Source organism: Augochlora pura, chromosome 7, assembly GCF_028453695.1.
Source record: "Augochlora pura isolate Apur16 chromosome 7, APUR_v2.2.1, whole genome shotgun sequence".
In the NCBI taxonomy this organism is placed as follows: domain Eukaryota; kingdom Metazoa; phylum Arthropoda; class Insecta; order Hymenoptera; family Halictidae; genus Augochlora; species Augochlora pura.
In genome coordinates, this window is record NC_135778.1 from 37,657,772 (window position 1) to 37,665,612 (window position 7,841).

General features: G+C 38.9%; 1 protein-coding gene across 2 annotated transcripts in view; it reads right to left on the reverse strand.

Moving 5' to 3' along the window:
• The window catches only part of So (SIX homeobox 1 protein sine oculis), a 69,117-nt gene that overhangs the window by 59,301 nt on the left and 1,975 nt on the right, over positions 1-7,841 (reverse strand). The window lies entirely within an intron of this gene.

Consider the following 7,841-nt stretch of genomic DNA (forward strand, 5'->3'; position numbering starts at 1 on the left):
TCTCTCAATTTCTCTCTCTTTCTCTATCTCTCAATTTCTCTCTCTTTCTCTATCACTCAATTTCTCTCTCTGTCTCCATCTCTCGATTTAACTCTTTCTCCATCTCTCTGTTTCTCTATGTGTCTCTCTACCTCCTGTTTTCTCTCTCTCTCTCTCGCGAATCGCTTCGCGCGTTGATAATTCTAAACGAGAGTCCTACGCGCTCGTCGACGCACGCAGAAATAATATTCGAACAGTAAAAGCAGCGTTCACGGCGACACCTAACGAAAGGAAAAATCGGAAGGGTTCTCTCGAACGATCGCGGTTCGCCGTCATCGAGGAGATCGTTCGCGATCCCACGTGTACGTGAGCGAAACATCGACGAGAGATACACTGGCCACACGGTCTGCACAGGGTGTAATAGAATTTCTGGTATACTAGCCCTTCGTGCTCGAATGGCGACTCTGAGGCGAAACTAAAATTATTCTGTTGCGTTCTAAAATAATTCTTATGACAATAGAATATAGATTTTTAAATCTAAATTAATTTAAACATTTTTTTAAATTGTTGAGTGGTGAAATTGTTGCTACGAGTCGTAAGAATTAATTTCGTATACATAGAAGTGCACTTTATTGCATGGAATGGGAATAGTATGAATTAGGATGATTATTTCATATTTATAGTTAAAATGGCTTCGAGTACAAAAGGTTAGATATATATTTTAGTTGAAATTAGAGCAAATTTAATTTAGTACAAGTTAGATCATTTGCATCGCTTGATGGTTGGTACATGCGACAAAGAACCTCGTAAATTTAATATTAACACGTTGAGGTTATGTCAAACTATTGAGCGCCGCGTCACCCCCAAATATGGGTGACAATAATTTCTGGCCAATTTCGAAAATTCATTTTTATTGTAATATATTTGAACAAACTGAATTTCACGGTCTCAACCTTCTAGTTTCGCTTTAATTAATTAAATCGCTTTAACTACGCGAGGATTTTAGTTTACTGTATTAACTTTCTAGTTTCGCTTTAATTAATTAAGTCGCTTTAATTGTGTGGAGATTTTAGTGGCTGTTTTTCGCCGCCAAACGTGTTAAGCCAGTTGTTTGTTACTTGTAAACAATTTTTATATGACTTAGATTCTTTGACACTATTACAAGAGTTTGTAATTATGTTAATTAGGTTAGCTTCGCTGTTGGTTCATTTTCTGACTTTAATAATAAATATGAATATTGTTCCATAGAGATCTATAGTCTTTTCAATAAATAAATAAGGAAATGAATAGTTCTTTATAGTCGCTGCACTTTTATTTACTTCGCACGAATATTATTCTGTTTTGTTAAATTGTTGAATTCGCGATTTATTGTTGCACTTGCGACTGCGAATTTATTTCTCTTGCATAACATTTTAGTCTTATTTTTACTTATAAAACGTAGTTTCGAAGTATGTACAGAAAAATGCCGAACACCTTCTACAATTATTAAGAATATGTTCAATTACATATTTATTAAAAATATATACATTTATATATTTATTAAAGATATATACATTTACATATTTATCAAAACTATATACATTTGTCTAGCCTACTGTTAAAAATATATACATTTGACTATCCTATTGTTAAAAATATATACATTTGACTATCCTATTGTCAAAATTATATACAGTTGTCTATCCTATTGTTAACAACATATCTATCTATCCTCTACTTAAAAATATATAAATTCATCCATCCTACTGTTAAAAATATATACATTTGTCTATCCTCTTGTTAGAAAACATATACATTTGTCTAGCCCATTTAATATACATGTTAAAACCACACGCACCGTTTTATTCTAATTACAAATTCGAAGGGAAACGATTGCGCGTCGACGAAGATTTACACCGAGTGACAATAAGATCGTCTCTGTGCGAACAAGCAAAATATATTTTCAAGGGAAAACGGAAGAACGACACGGAGAATGAAATAGCCGGCGGGAGTCGCGAGTGGGGAAAAAAGAGAGGAAAAGAATCCCGACGTGGGAACGATGTAAAGAGAAAGAGAGAGATGGAGAGAGAGGGAGAGGGAGGGAGAAGGATAGGTCTCGTGTCGATCCTATCGGAGCCCCGAATCTCGGAATTCGAATTTGTCCCCGTTATCTGCGGATTCCATCGTAATTGCTTATCTACGAGGCGCTTGCTCGCCGGGACGGCCATATCCACCTACTTTATGCGACGCGACGCGTCGCTCCACGAGAGACACGCATGTATGCACGGTTTCTCGCGTGTTTCCGTCACGCGAAACCACCTCCTCAGCGCCGGGGACGTTTATCGCCGGTAGGGAATCGTATATACAACATCCCTCCGCTGTGTTTTTCTCCTCCGCGCAGACGGATCCCGCGCCGCTTTCTTCTCGCGCGGAACGGTTCCGGTGGCGCCTTCCATTATTCTTTGCCGCGTTGCCAACCCTTTCGCGCCTACCGGTTTTCGTTAACCCGGATTATTTTCCTCCCCTTTGCGACGGTTACCTTTCGTTTTTCGCAATTTCCCGGCAGAAGTTTCGCTTTTTTTTCGTCATTAGATTTTTATGCATTCGCATGAAAAGAATTATATTTTTAATTTTTTTAAAATTATGATATTAATTTTTCTTTTGAATTGTGTTATTAATTCTTTTTTTAAATTATGTTATGGTAATTAGGAGAGTAGATGGCTCAATTACCGAACATTTTAAATTTCACGAATATTTTTGAGTATTATAAGTGTTATAGTATTATATAATTTTCTATTCACGAATAAAATATATTGAAGAGAAATTATTTATGTAGTAGGTATTCAAAGCGTTCGTGGTAAAATCGAGTAGTTGCAATTTAAAATATTACGAAGATTGAAAAAATTCAAATATGTGAAATTTATTATTTTTCATCGATTCAAATTATTTAATTATTTAGGGGGGTAAGAAATTACTAATTTAGCTTCTATTTCTATTTTAATTTTTATTTTGTATTTTATTTTGTAATCTGCTTAGAATAATACCTTATAATCCTTTACCGATGACGATACATATAAATATATGTTATTATATACTTATATATATTTCCTAATTTTAAGTCTCGAAAAGAAACTTCAAATTAAGTCTTTAAAACTCGAAAAAACGAAATCATTTCTCCTCATTTCAATATGGCTGTAAAATCCAATACTTGCCAAGACATTGATTAACATTTATTACATCGAACTTGAGTTAATAAATAATCTATTTTGACGCCATATTGCCTAGAAGGAATTTTACTTGATATCACAAACTCCTTCCAATATTAGAGTAATGATAAAAGAAATTCAAAGCGACCTCGATATAAAAAATAAAAGAAAGTGAATTATATCAGCCTACGCTCCATGCCATACCCCACAACCGAAAGATTTTTCCATCGAAGAAACAGTCCTCGAGTAATCTGCGCGGCGGATCTCGTCGGGGGCCACCCTCCATTTTCTACCAATTAGAGTCACATTATCCGGAAGAGAACGCCGGTACCTCCGCGACACGAACCGCGCTCGCTCCGCCGAGGAAAGTTGCCGGGCGTGTATAACATACGCTACTCGAAAGTTCAAGCACCGTGCGACCAATATCCTCCAGTGGAGGAAAGCGTGCTCTTCCGCCTGCTTGGCCAGGCTATCCGTTACCCACCGGAGCTCCACCCGGTTATCCGTGATAATACGATAAAATTACCTAAAGGGAAAGAAATGAAAAAAAAAATGAAAAAAGATACGAGAGAAGGACAACGGGGAGGGAGGGGAGAGGGAAGGAGAAAAAGAAGTAATACTGTTACGTCGAGAACGGCAAGAAAGCCGACGTGTGCCCCGGGGGCCAGGCCACTTACATTATAGAGTCCGTTGGCGCGCCGCGCGGGTTCGGTCTCTATCGTCAACGATTCGACGCGCGTCTAACAAAACCGATTACCGTTATCGATGGCGCGTCGATGGGTGTAGACCGCGCGCGGGGGGGTGGATCGCGAGAAACGGCATTCCATAAACGGATAATGGCGCACGCCGCCTCTCTCTCTCTCTCTCTCTCTCTCTGTCTCTCTCTCTCTCTCTCTCGCCGCGGCCCTATTCCCTTTGGAACATCTGTATGGAAGCCGTCTGCGGGACGTGGATGGCGGTGGATATCGGGTTACTAACGTCATCGTTGCCGATCCGAGCCGAACAGAGGGACAACTCCGCTTCCACGGCGACGAAACAGAAGGGACCCCGGTCGAACCCGGGGACCACACACGGACGGCTTTCCACGGTTGCGAAACCACCGTGCGCGGCCACTTCCTGCGTCCCAACCCCCGAGAGCCGATTCGGCGCGACCGGTGCACCGTCCCGTCCGCCGATTTTCGACGCGGCGATCGATTCGGTGGGAATCGTCGACTCGTTTCCGGTGTCGGAAATCGGTGCTTGGAATTGAAAACGGAGGAAACGACTGTTAACCATCTTAGTACCGAACAAGGATACATCGTCGTTGGCTATTGTTGAAAAGATAGTTTTCTTAATATTTTGATTAACCCTTTCGGTACGAGTGCCGGATATATCCGGCGTTCACGTGACGACCGGTATAAATAATAGAATTTTATATGAATGACTCTTAATATTTTATATGAATAACTCTTAATATTTTATATGAATAACTCTTAATATTTTATATGAATAACTCTGAATATTTTATATAAATACCTCTGAATATCTCTTAAGCTACAAGCAACACTTTTGTTAAAAAATGTCCTTTTATTAAGCACAGTTGTTATTTAACGCTTAGGAAATATCTTCTTCTCTTGGTCTAGTAAAATAGAGGCTATGGGGTAGAATTTGAGGGTGCAACTCTTTTAGCAGCGCAGATGTCTGTGCAGAAGTCATTTTTCACATTAACTCGAAACCTATCAACTGTCATTAGTCTTTCCACAATATTTATTATCATGTACAACAAAATTTATATTAAATTTAAAAATTAAATCACAGTTTATAATTATCAAAGACTAAGGATAGAATAGAAAGGATAGAAAGAACCTAACACGTATATTACAATAAACTTGCCACAAGGGCTGTTCCTAACCTAAATTGCCACTGTAAAAATAAATCGTTCTCCCGAAAAATAAAATACAATTTATATCACCTTGCACTAGGTATATAAATTCGTATTAAATATAAAAACATCGAATAATTTGTGATAAATAAAAGAAAGGTACGTTAGAAATAAATCGCAATAAAATGTGAACATAATTTACAAAAAGATTACTTTAGAGTGTAGGAACGTGAATATAACAAACAAACGGATCACCATCGAGTTGAAAATATGACTGTAATCTACAAAATGATTAATTCGTATCATAAAACCCATCAGTCGCTATGCGAATGATTAAACTCCTACAGCCTCTTTTCTTTCGAAAACGAATGTCGTCTCGTTGCGACCGCCTTGTATCAGGTACTAACTCTCTTCCTCTCTCTCTCTCTCTTACTCACTCACTCACTCGCTCTCTGTCTCTCTTACTTTCTCACGAGGCACGTAGAACGATCAAAGTGAAGGTGCTCGCAGTGAGGCGCCCCGCGACGGGCGCGATTCACCGAAAAAACTGTTCCGATTTTCTCGGAACCGGGGGGGGGGGGGGGGGGGGGGGCGGTGATCGATACCGGAACGGGTTAGATAGGCATCGCGAGCACCTGTTTTAAACGGCCGAAACTTTTTCTGACCACCCTCGCGGCCGTGGTTTCAAGGAATCGTTGCGATTCTTGGTAGCGCGAAGGACTATCGTAGGGGATGGAAAGAAAAGAGGGGGGGTGGGAGGGGGTTGGGGGCCACGAGACGAGAGCGAAAACCAAGAGAGGCGAAGAAGAAGGTGGCGGCGGTGGAAAGGGGGCAGACGGCAGACAAATGAGTCGGGCCGCGGGTCCCTGCGACTCGTTTAATCAAAGTTTGGGATGCGTGTTGCCTCGGTCCCGAACTAACTACGTCCAATCATGCTACGGGTTCAAATGGAAACCATGGTGTCTCGTGGCGACCTCTTCGGCATCCGTCTCGATCTTTTTGGAGCTTTCCGAAACGGTGCTTTTTAAACTGGAACGAGCTTAGGCGACGGCGTGTGTTTTGGTACTGTAATGGGTAATTCTATGGGGGAGTAGGAGGGTCCCATGCTTTCGAGGTGACATATGATTTTCGGGCGGGTTTATTTTATAATTATCGAGTAAGATATATTGCATATTTCTAATATTTTATTTCCTTTATTTTCGTTTATTTTCGGGCGTAATTTATTTTATATTTATCGAACGAGATATATTGCATATTTCTAGTATTTTACTCAGTTTATTTCCGTTTAATTTTTGGGCGTAATTTATTTTATATTTATCGAACAAGATATATTGAATATTTCTAGTATTTTATTTCGTTCGTTTCTATTTATTTATACACATAATTAACTGTACATTTATGGAATAAGATATATTCAACTTTGTTCTGTTTTCTATATTTTTGAAGAAAAATGTTCAGCGTGTCTTATCAGACAGATATAAAGTTAACGATACTTGAAAACAAACCGCAGCAAATTGAAGCAATTTTGTAGCTCGAAAATAAAATGAAAGAGTAACAAAATTGAATATATTTTATTTGAGAAATATAGAATTAATCATCCCCTTCGTACATCGAGATTATGATATAATTATTTTCTACAGTTTTTCTGTAGTATATATAATCATGTGATCGCATTTTACAAGAAAACAATTATACGATCGTTATGGAAACCAGAGCAAGAACAATTATTAAATAACAACCAAATCTGTAAGTAATGAGTCACTTACAAGGGGATGAGCCTAATCGCAGCGTCACGTGAGAAATCGCGAAAGAGATATTCAACAATTTTACGCTACCAGATAAACATATATTCCTCGCTTTCGAATGCTTAAAAATAGAACAGACGCTTTTCACCGGTTAAGTTTTATTCCCGAACATAAATAACCGTTCGAAAACTGAACCGTAATATTTTTAATAAACTGGTTAGCCGCACACGGTCCTTTCCACTCTGAAAATATCTGTTTTTAATCGAATGTTCTCGTTAAAACGGCAGACGGAATATCGCGTCGGTTTTCTATCGCGATACAAAGAGGGGGAAAAAGAACGGTATTTCTGGTCGATGAGTTATTGAAATTTTTCCGAGTGCCGGTTTCGCTCTTTCACCGATCAGCCCTCCGCCGGACCATGTTTGAACAGAGAAATCTAGGGCTCGTCGCGGCCGTGGTAGTCGTCCCTCGCGCTCAGTCACCGCGGCGTAATATCAATAATTACACACAGCCGCTGGAAATATCGGTTTCCATTACCGCAAGAAAAGTTCAAAGAACTGCCACAATTTCGCAATGTATCTGTCGCAAAACCATGACCCATTTACCATAAACGACGCCACTGTCGAACGGCGGCTCTTTCACACCTTCGTCGTCCATATAAAACCGACCTGATAGGCAGAAAACAATAATAATGGAAATTTCGAAGCGACCGATCGTAAATATTTAATAAGAGTATTGAATAACTTTTGTATTTAAAGAAAAATATCTCTCTCCCTCTCTTTCTCTCTCTCTCTCTCGTTCTGTTTGCGTGAGGGAAAGCGTTGCATAACGACATAACCTGTCCGCAACGATTTCTTTAACCAATTTTAATTTCCAGTTTAGTTTTAATATCAGTTTTGATGTTAATACTGATAAATTATTAATATTAAAAGTCATTTGCTTGGGTAGCTAGTCATTTTATTTAATATAGCAATTTTATGCATACGTAATTGATTTTTGTCATTTGCATCAACATCGCATAACCTTAAAAATTGTTTAAATACAAATTTTGTTGGTATAGAGATTATTTTG